At 38.6% G+C, this 16,899-nt stretch overlaps 1 protein-coding gene across 1 annotated transcript in view; it reads left to right on the top strand.

Moving 5' to 3' along the window:
- LOC308094446 (uncharacterized protein) overlaps positions 1-16,899 on the top strand; it is a 47,601-nt gene that overhangs the window by 7,807 nt on the left and 22,895 nt on the right. The window contains exon 6 of the mRNA XM_080441102.1: positions 951-1,265. The gene's annotated coding sequence lies outside the window, so the exon portion shown is untranslated. The remainder of the gene's footprint in view (positions 1-950; positions 1,266-16,899) is intronic.

Raw genomic sequence — 16,899 nt, 5'->3', positions numbered from 1 at the left:
CAGAGGCGCGCCGACTAAGGAGACCTTGAGGCCAAGGAGTCGCGCCCGAGCGCCTCCAGGCGCGAGTGCCCGCGACGACCGGCCGATGGTCTCCTAGTCGACTAAGCGCCGTCCGAGTTATGTACCGATAGGCACAGAATCGTAAATTATGTTGTGGGGACTGCGTTTGCCCCGCCATGGTTTGCCCCAACTGCCATCACTCACTGCACTAACATAGCCCGCCAGCCCCGCCTCCTCAGGCTCGCCCCCTTGTTCGCGGGTGTGTGTGCGCGCGCGTGCATGTGCGCGTATGCGTGTGTGCGTGCTCGTTTGTACGCGTGCATGCGTGCGTGTGTGGAGTGGGACTCATGTGTGGCTTGCATTGCCCTCTGGCGTTGGTTCTACAGAATTGCCTGGGGGGCGGACGGGCGGTGAAAACAAGCGCTTATTTTCCAATCTACCTGGAATGCCAATCTACCTGTAACATATGTACTAGATCTATTTTCAATAATGGCCGAAATGTATATAGACTATATACATTTATTTTATACCTATATACTTTTTTGTTTTGTTTTTACTTCAGCCCTATAATAGGGCTGAAGTGGTTAATGTATGTTTTGTAATACTAATCCAAATCTACATAGTAACTAAAGTTTTCAAATAATTGTAGTGGAGTAAAAGTACAATATTGTAGAGTAGAAGTAAAAGTACTGAAAATTAGAAATACTCCAGTAAAGTTTTACACTTTTTTATTTAGTTTTACACTTTATAGTATAACATTTTGTTTTATACTTTATAGTAGGCTATAACATTTTGTTTTACCCTTTAGAGTATAACATTTAGTTTTACCCTTTAGACTCTAAAGGGTAAAACTAAATGTTATACTCTAAAGTTTATAGTATAACATTTTGTTTTATACTTTATAGTATAACATTTTGTGTATAATACTGATAATATTTTGTTATTTCCAGTGGTGTCCAGTGATGTGAAGCAAGAGCATGTTTTGAAGGGAGAGGATGTGCGTCTACACATCCAGATACCTGACCTGATGCAAGACGCTGAAAACCTTCGGTGGAAATTCCACGCCTTGAACATTGTAAAATACACTTTCAGAGACAAAAAGAAAAGAATCCATCCAAATTACCAAGGCGGAAGGGTTGTTTTTTTGGACGATTATTCTTTGCTGTTGAAGAATCTACAAAAAAGTGACAGTGGACTTTACCAAGCAATAGCAGAAATAGGATCAGAAGACATACCCGTTGCACAGTACAATGTGACAGTTGAAGGTAGGTTCCTTTTAATTAATCCAAAACATGGAAGTTTATGCTTAAGCAACAAAATGCCCTCTGCTTTGACACAATCAAATTGTATAATAGTTATGAAAATATTTCCCAATACAAGTACACTTAAAATGCCTGTTTTAGAAGCTTTTAGAAAAAAGTAAGGTAATAACAGCCTATTCTATGTGCTATATAAATCACATTCTTAACATTAGTGATCGAGAAAATCATTCAGCACGTGGGCGAGAACAGATTTGTATGTTAAGACGGTTTGGTGCATCTGGGGTTAGCTTCTCTTTTCTTCCTCTTCACTAAAACATAAGAGAAAATAGAGAGAATGAAGAGAAATGTAAAAGAAAGTTTGCCCCCCCCTCCATAAGCCCCATCTCAATGGCAAGGAGCTTATCCTCTAGTGAAATTTCTAAATAAATAAAATAGAATGTTGCAGCATGAGTTCCTTTTCCCCATTTGGAGAACCACGTGTCAGCTGGTTAGGACACATGTAGGCCAAATACCTCCAAATAAAATGGAAATATAAAATGCCAGTGTTGTTGTGTGGTGGGTTAAGCTAATAAATGTATTAGTCCATTAGCAACAAGCTGTACTGGTACCACTGCTGTGTCAGTGTGTGTACGGCATAGACTGGAAATAAAATAGAAACGCAATAAACATCAGTGCTGTGTGAACCATTCAATTGCTGCTAAACATTCAATCCCTCATGAAGACCATTCCAGGTCAAAACGTTGGTTATCATTAACCCATTCAGACTGGGAACGCATCTGTGTCATTTTTTTATTTCTTTGGCTATTCAAAAATAGCAGATATGAGCTTGTAGATCTGCTATTTTTGATTAGCCAAAGTATAAAATAATGGTTAAAGTGGTTACACAGATGCGTTCTCGGTTTTAATGGTTAAATTATCCTGCAAGTGGCTGTGTGCAGTGTGCAGCCTTTTCTTCACTTTTAGACGGCTGATAAACATTAACATTATACTGCCCCCAAAACAGAGCGCACACAAACCCTAGTAAAAGATAGTAGCCTACATCTATATGTACAAGCTCACAAGAGCTTGTAGATCAGCTCTTTTTTAGCTAAGAGCTTTGGTGTAGAGGAAAGACAGGAGGAGGCCAAGTTCAAAGAAGTATAAAGGGTTTAAAATGTTAAATAAAAACCTTGATGTTTGTTCCAGATGCAGTGACCCCGGCAGACCCAGCAGCCTTAGGCCCGGCAGACCCAGCAGCCTTACGCCCGGCAGACCCAGAAGCCTTACGCCCGGCAAGGCCCCCAGTGTCCTCCAGCCCCGGTTCCTGTTACCTGACTGTCTGTGGTTTATTGATGGGGAATTTTATTGTATTTTTTATTTCCTTTCTAATTTGTGAACAACACACTGATGGGACCAAAACGTCTGTCAATTTGAATAAAAGCTGATGCTGCTGAGCAAGAGCAATGGCCCCGATTCATAACGAGGGTCGTAAATATGGGGTAAATAAAGTTCGTAAAGGTAGGTCGTATTTTGGTAGTCACAAACGGACGTGCAATTCCCAAAGGGGTTCGTATATCACAGAGACGTGCGTACGACCAGCTCTATATTATAATAATAATAATAATAATAATAATAATAAACTTTATTTGTATAGCACCTTTCATGACATGAAATGCAGCTCAAAGTGCTTTACAGAGCAAGAATACAATTACAGTTAGAACCAATTTAACAATAAAGCAAACAAAAATAAAATAAAATAAAATAAAAGCAAAGGCAAAAGCAAAGGCATAAAACAACATTAAAATAGGGAATACAGTGAGGAATTAAAAATCAACCAAAGAATCAGCTAAAAGCAAGAGTGAAGTAATAGGTCTTGAGCTGTGCTTTAAAGCTATCGACAGAGGCTGCCTGTCTTAAGTGTAATGGGAGTTTATTCCACACTGTCGGTCCGTAAAAGCAGAATGCTGCTTCACCGTATTTTTTATATGTCATTGTAGGCACCTCGAGCAGGTCAGCACTTGAAGACCTGAGGGCCCGGTTTGGAACATATCTCTCTAGGCAGTCAGAGAGGTAGGAGGGTGCCAGACTATTTAGAGCTTTATAAACTATTAAAATAATTTTAAAATCAATCCTAAAAACAACCGGGAGCCAGTGTAGTGAAGCAAGAACTGGAGTGATATGTTCTCTCATCCTGGTTTTAGTTAAAATTCTGGCTGCCGCATTTTGAACAAGTTGTAATCTGTCAGTTGTTTTCTTTGGCAGGCCAGAGTAGAGTGCGTTGCAGTAATCAAGCCGAGAGAAAACAAAAGCGTGGATCAGCGTTTTTGCATCGTCTAACGACAGATAGTCTCTAATTCGCGCAATATTTCTAAGATGAAAGAAAGCAATCTTGGTGACATGATTAATGTGTGTATTGAAATTCAATTCAGAATCGATAATCACCCCCAGGTTCTTTACTGTGGTGTTACTTTCTACAGCCAGGTTACCAAGTCTACTTGTTATTGATTCTCTCTGCTCACTGGAGCCAATTATGAGAACTTCTGTTTTATCCTCATTTAGCTTAAGAAAGTTCTCACTCATCCAGCATTTTATACTGGACAGACAGGTCAACAATGGGTCTAGAGCGCAGGGGTCGTCTGGAGCTACTGAAAGATACAGCTGGGTATCATCAGCATAGAAATGGAAGTTCACTCCGTGATCGGCGATGAGTTCTCCCAGCGGTAGTATATACAGGGAGAACAATAAGGGACCCAGAATGACAGCCAGATGGGCGTGAAAATCCCGAGAGGTTCATTTACATTGCTCCACGCCCCATTTTGCACCATAAAAGGCGTGAACCGTGACTCAGCAGTTTCTCTCTGATCAGATCTGTCACTTTACGGCGCAGTGTTGCCATGTCCGCTTATTATAAGCGAATTTGGGCTTATCTTTCTGTAAAGTTGCTTGTAAATATTGGTAGCTGTGGGGTGCGGTTTTTTGGGCTTGTTTCTAAAGTGTAGTTGATTATTTGGGCGTGCTTCACAATTGTTCAATTATTTCAACCGGTGGTTCTCAAATATTTTAATGTCATGGACCCCCAAGTTAATATGTAGGCTAATGTATCCCTATAAGCCCCATCTGAAAATGTGTTGTGCCAGCTGGAGCCCCTTACCAGATTTGTGTTGTTGGAATGTTTAAAAAATATTCCAAATATTCCACATTTTATTACAAGATTTGTTTTGAAAATAGCAGATCTACAAGCTCACAACGCATCACGAAGTGCTTTGAGCTTGTAGATTGGCTTGTAGATCGGCTATCTCCAATGTATACAGTATATATATATATATAGGTTTACAGACAGTTCTCATATGGCTAGCTTCTTTTGGGCTTATTTTCATAGACCTGGTTGCTTATTTCTCTCACAAAATCTGGGAGTTTAACTTCTCGTACAAACTTAGAGATGTCGGCCGCATTGCCTTGACACTGACAGAGAACTTGAACATCATTCTGATCTGTCTGGAAGCGAGTCCCACTATTGCACGATAGATCAGCTGAACGTAATGTGTAATGTTTACAAGGTTTAACCCCGCCCGCAAATAATAGACTAATAACCTGGAAAGGATATTTCATAAGTCTTTTCTACTGAACATTGCTCACGTTTACCGAGGTAAAAAGATGATGATGAAAATAAATCCAGGGCATACAAGTGGAACGCTGCTATCCGATTATGGACCAGAGCTTATTGATTACTTACAAGATTTTTTTTTATATAGCAGATCTACAAGCTCACAACGGTTTAATTAAAGTGCTTATAATGGCCTAAGTGCCAGTTGCTTCTTTTGGGCTTGTTTTCCTAGACCTGGTTGCTTATTTCTCTCACAACATCTGGCAACGCTGATGAAAGTTTGAAGTTCAACTCCGCCTCGTCTAAAGATAACAGATGCGGCGTCATATCGCCTTGACAACTTACTGTTCTGTCTGGAAGCGGATCACGTAATAAATGCTCATGTGTAATGAGAATAAAGAAGTTTACAAGGTTTAACCCCATTACCAAATAAAAGGCTAATAAAACGTGGAAAGGACATATATAAGCCTTTTCTAATGAACATTGCGCACCTTTACCAAGGTAAAAAGATGATGAAATCCAGCATACAAGCTGCTATCCGATTATGGACCAGAGCTTATTGATTACTTATTGATTAAATTAGTTAATTTTTGATTAATATATCACTGTCCTACGTCGGAATGGGGAAATCTTCTGGACACAGCTTTCATCCATGGTAAAATGTATTAGGCTGTTGTGTGTGGCGTTCATGTGATCAATATACAGTAGAGTAGCCTACAGTAGGCTATTACAAATGAATACCGCGGCACGGACAGGTGCGTCAATCCTCCGCAGTTTCATTAAGGCATGATAGCCTATTTTCATTATTACGGTGGAATCTACATCATGTCTATATTATGCATAGGCTACAAGCAATACATCGTTTGACATTAATTTTTTATTTTTTATATATATGTTTTGACAAATGTTGGGCACATATATATTTTATTTGAGGTTTGCCACTTTTGTAATTGATTTTGGCATGAAGAATAAAGCATTCTAAAGACATACGCACATTTCAGCCCTGGTAAGACAGCCTCGGGGCTGACCTGAGAACGTGCGCACCTGACGCACAAAACACAGACCAAAAAACTTTTATGAATCCGACTGCAGGTGTAGGATTTGCCCTAAATGCCGGTACGTACAAAATATGGTCGTAAATCCCTTTATGAATCCGGGCCATTGTGCTGGATTTTTGTTCATGAAATACTTTGTTCATGATTGCTTCAGTTGCCACTGTCCAACGCACCTGCATCTGAAAAAAAATCTAATATTTCCTTTGCAAAGATTTCTAATTTGTGACAATTATTATACTGTCTTACCTTTACCCTGTATCTAACCTGTAATTTGATTTATTTGATTTGCACAAGTTATATATAAGCATAACATAATAGCATAACATAATAAAATGGTTTTGGGTGGATTGTGTTCGTTTTTGTGTTACTTTATTTCGGTTTTAGGGTTAGGGTGAGCTTCCAACAGTGTATTGGGGTGCTTCAAATATATTTGCAGTTCCATGTAAGCTGGTGAATCTCTGGGAAAGTTGCTGAGAGGCGGCCGCGGAGAGGCGGAGCACGCAAAGTGCGTCTAATTCTAATAAAATATAGGTCCATGTGATCTGACGGCCCGGGCCCCCCGGAGTCCCGGGTCCTGATTTATTTAATATTAAAAACTAAAACTAAAAACAAAAATGGAAAAAAAAAACGTCTGTGATCTATAAACATAAGATAAATAACCAAGATAAGAAATAACCGCGGGCATTTGCCGCGGGCAGTCCCAGAACATTCTGTCATTAAGGTCTATCAAAATCCCTTACAACCAGAAGTAGGACCTATTGGTTTAAGGATTGGTTATAATCAGTGGTGTAAAGTAACTAAGTACATGTACTCAAGTACTGTACTTAAGTACAATTTTGAGGTATTTTTTACTTTACTGGAGTATTTCCAATGTTCAGTACTTTTACTTCTACTCCACTACATCTCAGAGGCAAATATTGTAGATTTACTCTACTACAATTATGTGAAATCTTGAGTTACTAGTTACTTTGTAGATTTTGATCATTATTACAAAACATACATTAACCACTTCAGCCCTATACATTTTGGCAATTTGAAAATAGCGGATCTACAAGCACACAATTAGTCGCGCTGTGACGCATTGTGAGCTTGTAGATCGGCTATTTTCAAAAGATTCTTTTTTTGAAAACTTGTGAAAAGGGGCATTCTGCATAATGAGAACTTTTACTTTTGGTACTTTAAGTACATTTGGATACCAATACTTGTACTTTTAAGTATTTTTTTTATTCTGGACTTTTACTTGTAATATTTCTACATTGCAGCATTGATACTTTTACTTAAGTACAACATTTGAGTACCTTTTCCACCACTGCTTTTGCAAAAACTAGTTCCAAATACAAAGACAATGTGCAACAACCAGAAGTTGAGGTTCAAACAGGACAAAGCTCTGTGGGCTACCGATTCATGCACTTAAGAGAAGAGAAAGTGCATAGTACTTCCTTTCTACACGCAGTCTTCTACACAGAGAGCAGCTTGCATGGCGTTGAGAATGTCTGCTTTTAAGGTCGTGGGACTCCTCATATGCATAGCTTCAGGTATGATGAACTCCTATCTATATATTTATTTATATTCAGAATATATATTTGGTTGTTAACGTTGTTGTTGAAACGTACTATTGAAGTGTAGACATAACCATGAAACTGCTTTGATGTTTTTTCTCTGCTTTGTTGTTGATTTGTGTTGCTTTTTCTTTAAAGCACTTTCGCTTTATTACATTTTATGTATTTCACCCTGTAAAGCACTTTGAGCTGCATTTATGTCATGAAAGGTGCTATATAAATAAGGATTATTATTATTATTATTATGAAGCCAGTGGTGGAAAAAGTACTCCCATTTTTTGCTTAAGTAAAAGTATCAATACTGCAATATAAAAAAATACTCTTGTTACAAGTAAAGGTCAGAAATTCAAAATGTACTTGAGTAAAAGTACAAAAGTATTGGCATCAAAATGTACTTAAAGTACCAAAAGTAAAAGTACTCATTATGCAGAATGTCCCATTTCAAGTTTTCAAATGTATAAAAATCTTATGCGAGGCATTGGGAGCTTGTAGATCGGCTATTTTCAAATGGCCGAAATGTATGTAGGGTTGAAGTGGTTTTGTAATAATAATCCAAATCTACAAAGTAACTAGTAACTAAAGTTTTCAAATAATTGTAGTGGAGGTGGTACAATATTTGCCTCTGAGATATAGTGGAGTAGAAGTAATAGTATCGGAAATTGGAAATACTCAAGTAAAGTAGAAATACCTCAAAACTGTACTTAAGTACAGTACTTGAGTAAATGTACTTAGTTACTTCACACCACTGCTATGTATATATTTATATTCATAATATATATTTGGTTGTTAACGTTGTATAGTTGAAGTGTAGACATAACCATGAAGCCTAATTGAAACATGGCTTTACCTTATTTATTTTTCCTCAGCTGAAATACTAATAGTTGGGAGATTGACAATTAGTTTATTTATATCTTATACATTGTTTATTATATCATTGCTATTATTTTGATGTTGAGTTGATTGATTGATTGAATATTTTATTAGCCAAAAATGCTAAACCGCACGAGTACAGTCAAACACTTGGGTCTTAAAAGGATAACACAGAAAAAGTCCTTGCGGTCTTGTTTCCATTGGGGTCCTATGTATTCAATTCATCAACATGTAAAAAATAACAATGTGTAATAATTCATTTCCAGTGGTGTCCAGTGATGTGAAACAAGAGCACGTTCTGAAGGGAAAGGATGTACTTCTACTCATCCAGAGACCTGAGCTGATACAACAAGACCCTGAAGAACTTATGTGGCAATTCAACGCCAAGAACATTGTAAAATACACTTTCAGTGCATTCAAACTACCAAGGAGGAAGAGTACATTTTTCTTTGGAAAATTATTCTTTGCTATTGAAGAATCTACAGCAAAAAGACAGTGGACTTTACCAAGCAATAGCGTCTAAATACGAAGATATCCCCGTTTCACAGTACAATGTGATCGTTCAAGGTAGGTTCATGTTTCTAATGTTCCTAACCGGGAACGCATCTGTGTAATTTTTAGATTTCTTTGGCCTTTAAAAAAGATATACAAGCTCATATCGCTGCATCGAGTGCCGTGCTACAAGCTTTGTAGATCTGCTTTTTCTTTTTTTACTTGAAAGTTTGTGCAAATCTTTGAATATATATGTTTTTTTAAAGCGAACATTTGTAACTCAAATCTTTGCCTCTGGGGATTCAACAAATGTCTTCTAAATCCTAACAGTTTTCTGAAAAAACGTATGTTTCTATGTCAGTGGTCCTCAAACCTTTTCATGTCCACTACCCTACTTCATTCTCAGATCCAGTGTCTCCAGTACATCTGGCCGTGGTCCCAGTGTTGTCCAGCCCTGGTTCTTGTAACCTGACAGTGACCTGCAGCAGCCACAACTCCTCTGTTACAAATACCTTTACATGTGACAACAACCATCACTGCTCTCAGCAGGGAGGAAGGGAGAGTTCAGAGGTCACAACCTCCACCGGTCACCTCTCTGTCTACCTGTCTGATGAGGGGTCAGTCGTCTTCTGTAACCATAGCAACCAGGTCAGCAGGAGCAACGACAGCAAGCAGATTACACCTCTGATGTGTCAACTGGATTCAGGTGAAACATGTTTCACTTTAAAAAAAAGTAATACATTTTGTTAGTAATACGTTCAAAACAAGAGTACCGGCCATTATTCTGAGGTTGGCAGCAAAAAGGTGAACTGACAATTTCAGGAGGTGAAGTGCAGTGGTGGAAAAAGTACTCAAATGTTTTACTTGAGTAAAAGGATCAATACTGCAATGTAGAAATAGTCCGGAATTCAAAATTTACTTGAGTAAAAGTACAAAAGTATTGGTATCAAAAGTACTTAAAAGTACCAAAAGTAGAAAGTACTCATGATGCAGAATGTAAAAGAAAATCCTTTGAAAATAGCAGATCTACAAGCTCACAATGCGTCGCATCCCGACACATTGTGAGCTTGTAGATCGGACCAAATGGCCCAAATGTATTTAGGGCTGAAGTGGTTAATGTATGTTTTGTAATAATAATCTACATCTACAAAGTAACTAGTAACTAAAGTTTTCAAGTAATTGTAGTGGAGTAAAAGTACAATGTTTGCCTCTGAGGTGCAGTGGAGTAGAAGTAAAAGTATTGGACATTGGAAATACTCAAGTGCAAATACCTCAAAATTGTACTTAAGTACAGTACTTGAGTACATGTACTTACTTTCCACCACTGACAAGTACACAGTACACACCCTGGACATGATGCTAGTATGTTATAGGGACTTACCAAATGGTCCGCAGCAGGGAGACATGCGGCCTTCCCAAGCAGTCTCAGCTCAGTCCAATGTTGCCGCTGCCATTGCTGTTGTTGTGTGCCCCCCCCCCCCCCCCACGCGCACACACACACACACACACACACACACACACACACACACACACACACACAGAGGGAGGTCATTTTACTAATATCTTTTGTCAGAAAATGTGTCAAATCAAGAATCAAAAACATTTAGTCATATCTGGCTCTTGTGTGTTCACAGGTCGTAGGTCAATACTGCCATACGTTATTGTGGGATGCGTGGCTGCACTGGCTGGCATATGTGGAGCTGCTCTCATCGCTGTCTGCATTTATAACAAATGTAAGTTCCAGCGTGTACTTTTCACCATTCTTCAAGGCATGATGAACAGGTAGCCTATACTGTAGCAAGTGAATGCAGTAACATGAAGGCATAGTTTTTTTTCTAGCATAGTTTGAAAACACTAAATTAAGGCTTATTATAAGAGGGTGAATAAATTAAAGAAAGTGGTCATATTCATAATTGACTGGCACCCATTTTCTTTTTTTCAGGGAATGCAAGAATATACATGACAAATCCAATATATGGTTCTCTTCAGGTAAGACTCTGTTAAATTACTTTTTAATCATCACTGCCTGAGCTTTGCCAGTTGTACTGGGAAGCATTTAAATACTGTTTTTGTTTAAAGTTGAAGAAAAGTTAGTTACAGTACACAGATTAAAGGGATAGTTCACCCCCAAAATGACCTTTTTTCTATCGATTAGTCATCACATGGAGACTTGAATTCATGGATATTTTTTTGTTTTTGTCTCAGTCCTAAGACAATAATTTGATGACCGGCAGCGGTTCCGGTAGGAGACACTAAGAGTCTCCTTTGTATCTCCTACCGGAACCGCTGCCTACCGGTCCGCTAGTCATCATATCATCGGCTTAGGAATGTGGGAAAAAAAATCCCCATGGGGTGACTAATCGATAGAAAAAAAACAATTTTTGGGGGGTGAACTCTCTTTAATACACTGTATATAAAAAGGCGGGAGGGGGGGGGTGGTGAGTGACGGTAAACTTTATGAAAGAAAGTCAAAGGATGTGTTTTTGCTCTATAGATTCCAGCAATGGGGAATCCAGGACCTGTTAATGGTCAGGAGGATCCTGGACCTGAAGGTTCTTCACCATCCATCTACTCTTTACTTCAGAATCCCTCTGTAGCTGTGACCACCAACCAGACCAGAGACACCACGACCATGACCTCTGACCTGTATGCCAAGGTTAATAAACCTAATAGATGAGTCACAGTCACACACTCAACCAACCACTGAAAAGAGATGGCTGGATTCAGTGGTGGAAAGTAAACTAAGTAAATTTACTCAAGTACTGTACTTAAGTACAATTTTGAGGTATTTGTACTTTACTTGAGTATTTCTAGTTTCCAATACTTTTACTTGTACTCCACTACATCTCAGAGGCAAATACTGTACTTTTACTCCCTACAATTATTTGAAATCTTTAGTTACTAGTTACTTTGTAGATGCGTCGCGATGCGACACATTGTGAGCTTGTAGATCTGCTATTTTCAAAATAATTTTATACATTTGAAAACTTGAAATGGGACATTCTGCATAATTAGTACTTTTACTTTTGGTACTTAAAGTACATTTTGATGCCAATACTTTTGTACTTTTACTCAAGTAAATTTTGAATTCTATATTGCAGTATTGATACTTTTACTTAAGTAAAAAATGGGAGTACTTTTTCCACCACTACTGAAAAGAGATGGCTGGATTGACCAGTCGTAGGAAAAGATGGATGATGACAAACAAAGAATCTAATTGATAAATCTATGATGTTTACAAAATAAGTATTAAATAAAGTGATCTCAATATAGACCAAAACAGTTGTGACTGTGATTTTTGCCAAAATCAAACTTCATTCAAAATACATCCAGGTCAACTCACTGTACCTTTTTTTTCATGAATATTGAAGCTTCATTTGGGGAACATTTGCTGTAGATGTTTCCAGTAAAGCATTTTGATGCACTCACTGGTGGTAACTGTGGGGAGGAATGAAATATAGTTTTATAGGCCTATGTTTCCACCTTGTGGTTACAATGTGCAATGGCAGTTTTAATATTAGGCTACATCCTGAACCTAAAAGGGTTAGGTTTGAGTTGAGGGGTGTTGATAGGATTGCTGAAAAGGTGTCATATAATCCCATGAGGGGTGGGCCACTAGGTGGCATGACAGTAAATTAAAATGTTATTTCAAATGGGTCTGGGCAATAGAACTTATCTTTCACCAAATACCTCTATCGATATTGTGACAATAGGCCTATCGTATTGTCGTATTGTCACAACCTGTACAATTAGAACATGATGATCATGTTCTAATTGCACAAAGGGCATGCCCACTTGCCAGAAAAGTAACTTTTCCATTATAAAATGATGGGTGAAATTTGCGCTTGTAGAACAAAATTCATGTGAAATCCAATCAATAGCTACAGTGGCAACAGTCACTTTGAAAAAACAGAATGAGTGCAACTGCTAGTAAAAAGGTATCATTGTTCTTCATAAAGAGCCTATAATATTGTATGAAGACAGAATGCACTTGCAACCTGGAAGCAGACTCCACTTGCCCGAAAGTTTTATTAACCCTTTAAGACCTGGCTGGAACGCATCTGTGTAATTTTTTGATTTGAGCTAAAAAAAAACAACATTATTTTAGACTTTGGCTATTCAAAAATAGCAGATCTACAAGCTCGTAGTGCGGCACCGAGTGCCGCGCTACGAGCTTGTAGATCTGCTATTTTTGAAAAATTGTGAAAATGTGTGCAAATCTTTGAATATATATATCTTTAAAGCGAACATTTGTACCTCAAGTCTTTGCTTCTGGGGGGTCCCTGGAACTGAATATTTTGAGATGGGGGTCCACGGCCAAATACATATACATTTTGGGGTCCTTGACATGAAAAAGTTTGAGAACCACTGACATAGCAACATACGTTTTTTCAAAAAACAGTTCGGATTTAGAAGACATTTTTGTAGAATATAAATATCTTAACTGAAAAATAAAGCATGTTTTCTGTTCATTATCGTCATTTATTTGTGAAAAAAAGAAATCATTCCATTTGCAGTGGAGGCAGCCAGACGCCTGTGGTTCCCGATGGGAAGGAAGCTTTTATTTTGTTGACCGCACACGACGGGATGACAACGCGGACGTTTCTCCCCAGGTAAAACCAACACCATCTCGCGAAGGACCGGTATGCTGTGTGCCGGTAACGTCTAAACAGAATCAACGACATGAATGCGAAAATGAGATAAAAACAACTCATGCAACATGCACATACATAGTGATCCCTCAAAAAGTACAGTTCACTGGGCTCGTTTAAAACAGCCCTGAAAATTCACCTTTCAGGAGGCCAAAAAAGGAGGTAGTACTATTTTCCCGTTAGACCAGGGGTGATGATGCAACTTTGATGATGTTGTAGAGGGCCACTGTATTTCCACACTCACTCCAGAGGGTCACATTGCATATACTGTTGGGCAGACACCTCTTATCTCCCTATTTTAACTTTTTTCGTAAATTAATGCCGTACTTCGCCATTCTGTCACACAAAAGTAGCACAAATAGCCGATCTACAAGCTCAAAACGCGTCGCATCGCGACGCGTTTTGAGCTTGTAGATCGGCTATTTTTGCTACTTTTGAATTGGAATCCTGATTTTTTTTTTGCTATTTTGGAATCCTGAAAAGTTACATTTTAATTTGATTTCAAATGCATTTAGTTATAATTAAGTTAACTTTTTGAACTTAAATACAAATACATTGGACATAAAAAAAGACAATAGAATTTTTATTCTAGTCATTAAGCTACTAATATAGACTGAAGTAATTCAAGCGGGTCATGTTTGGTATTGTAACAGCTGAATATATTCGATTAGCCTGCGGGCCGCATTAAGTGCAGGTGGGGGCCGCATGTGGCCCCCGGGCCGCCAGTTGCCCATGTATGCGTTAGACAGATGACCCCCCCCCCCGCCCTTTTTTTGTACATATAGCTTTATTTATTTTTTCCCTGCTTTTTGTTTGTAGCCTACATACTGTTATCTTTTTCTGTATTTTTGTGTTGATATTTGAACTGTAGTGCCACTATATATATATATATGACTATGAATTGAATACCAAGGACCTCATTGGAAACAAGACCGCAAGGACTTTTTTTAATGGACCTTTTAGACCAGGGGTCTTCAACAGGGGGTCCGGGACCCCTAGGGGGTCCTCAGAGTTACTACAGGGGGGCCGCCAAATCTTTGTGTGATATGATTTTTTCTTTTTTTGCATTAACCACTTGAACCCTAGCATCCCTTTTCTGAGGAGAACTTTAGCCACAAATAACAGATCTACAAGCTCACAACGTGAGATCTGCTATATTGTAGATCTTTCTGAGGAGAACTTTAGCCACAAATAACAGATCTACAAGCTCACAACGCCTCGCGCTGCGAGGCGTTGTGAGATCTGCTATATTGTAGATCTGCTATTTTTGGCAAAGAGGTATGGTACTGTAGAGGAAAAAACTGTAGTTTTAGAAAAAGAAAAAGTTGAATCTGCAACACGATTTTATACAATATAGTGGGGGGTCCCTGCTTCATCTCTCTCTCAGCTAGGGGGTCCTTGGCCTGAAAAACGTTGAAGACCCATGTTTTAGACAAAGTATTTTAAATGTAACTGTGCTGTTTTACATTTTTGCCTGATAAAATATTCAATCAATCAATCAAAGTGAATAAGAGCAACGTAAGACAACAATGAAGATCTTGAATTGGGACAGAACTTATATGTATTTTGATGACATCATAAAAGGTGAAATGGTTTGACAAGCATTGATTTGATACCAAGAGGAAATGGACAACAACAACGGCTACAGAAATATAATCGTTATTCATACTCACTCCTCATCTGTGAAATTCTGATCAAAGGGGCCGTACTGCTGAACCATGTTGTCGTGCTCGTGCTGCTGAAGCCATGGGCTCAGGCACACTGCATAGAAGCCAGGGTGTAGGGTGATGCACGAAGCCTCTGGTTCTGGTGAGTCTGCACATTTTTCCATAACCTGCACAAGAGAGCAAAAATAAATAACCTGCAACGATGCTGAACGTTCAGCACATATCTACTTTTTACATTGTTCTGGGTTGATTGTTTTGCCCGTGCAATAGTATTATTGCCTATCTTTACCCATTAAGACCTGAGGCGATTCTTAAAAAAGTTTTCTAAATCCTAACCGTTTTTTTGGGGGAAAAAAAAAATCTATATTTTTCAAAAATAGCAGATCTACAAGCTCATAGTGCGGCACTCGGTGCCGCGCTATGAGCTTATATATATATATATATATATATATATATATATATATATATATATATTTAAAAAAAAGCCCCCCCCCCCAACGTTTCCTTTTTGCCACACATATACACTTATACACTTATATAGATCTATGCGCGAGACTATCTGTGCCTTGACTTCAGTGCGCTGACTCTCTCCCCACTCGCCCGCCGGGCAAAACGCAGTTAGACAACACACCAGTAACATCTAACCTCACTCCGTCAAATGGAAGAAGCTTGTGTGGTATCTGAACAGTATGCAAGTAAAACCCTCATAACATAATGTACTCTAAAGCCATATGCTTGCTTCACAAGTAGCTACAGACAGTGTATTCAGGGATGACCAAGCCGGGTGGGGGGTAGCCTACACTTAGCATTTCTCTTTGTTTAACCTGGAGACGGTAAGGGACCAGTCGAAATTTACATAAGGGGGGGTATGGAGGAAAATAGGGGAGGGTCATGCCTTTCTAATTTTGGTCCAAGGGAGGGTCAGCTAATTTTACTTTGAATCCAAGGGAGGGTCATGCAATTTTGAATTGATAAAATAGTCCGTTTTTTATATACCTTTTTAGTACAGCAGAACAGTGGTCAATATCCCCTCTCCATTTCAAAGGATACAAAGAATTCAAATCAAGTAACACCTTGTCTATTTAGAATCAATGACGGTCGTTAACAAGCCATCAACGCACAGCGAGTGTGAACGACCCAGTCAAATCTATTCAGCGTCTTAACGATGGTGGTTGAACAATTAAGCAAAACTTCAACAGGCGTTATTGGAGAGATGCATTATAAATAGGCCTACTATAACTGGATATTCATAATCATTTGAAGTAATTCTGTGCATGTGATTAATGTGGATCTATATGGACAGTTGTGTATAGATGCCTAGCTCCACAAGTAAAACCAGAAGCATCAGGCCATAATTGATAGCCTAATTTGTTTTATGTAGGCAACAGTGTAGTTGTAGTCACTGTAGTTGATAATTAAAAGGGCAGAGTGACAAAAGTTTTAAACTACTGGTTACCAAATATTCAACTTTCTTCAATCTGACCAGGATTCAATGGGTTTCCCACATGTAAGATGAGAACACTATCCATTCTGCTACCACTACTACAGATACACTGTGCATTTAACAAGACTGACTACACTACAGCAATGTTCTAATCAATGTGGAAAGCAAAACATTGGACATATCAGTTTTAAATGTCATGTTGTATTTGATGGGGAGGGTTAGGGGTGTCAAGAATTTCACAATACGATACATGATGTTGGGCATGATATCGATATGATATATTATTAATGTCCTTTTCTCATGTATCATCAACAT

Source organism: Gymnoscopelus braueri (assembly GCF_963280865.1).
Source record: "Gymnoscopelus braueri genome assembly, chromosome: 10".
Classification (NCBI taxonomy): Eukaryota; Metazoa; Chordata; class Actinopteri; order Myctophiformes; family Myctophidae; genus Gymnoscopelus; species Gymnoscopelus braueri.
This window is presented reverse-complemented; position numbering and strand designations above follow the sequence as displayed.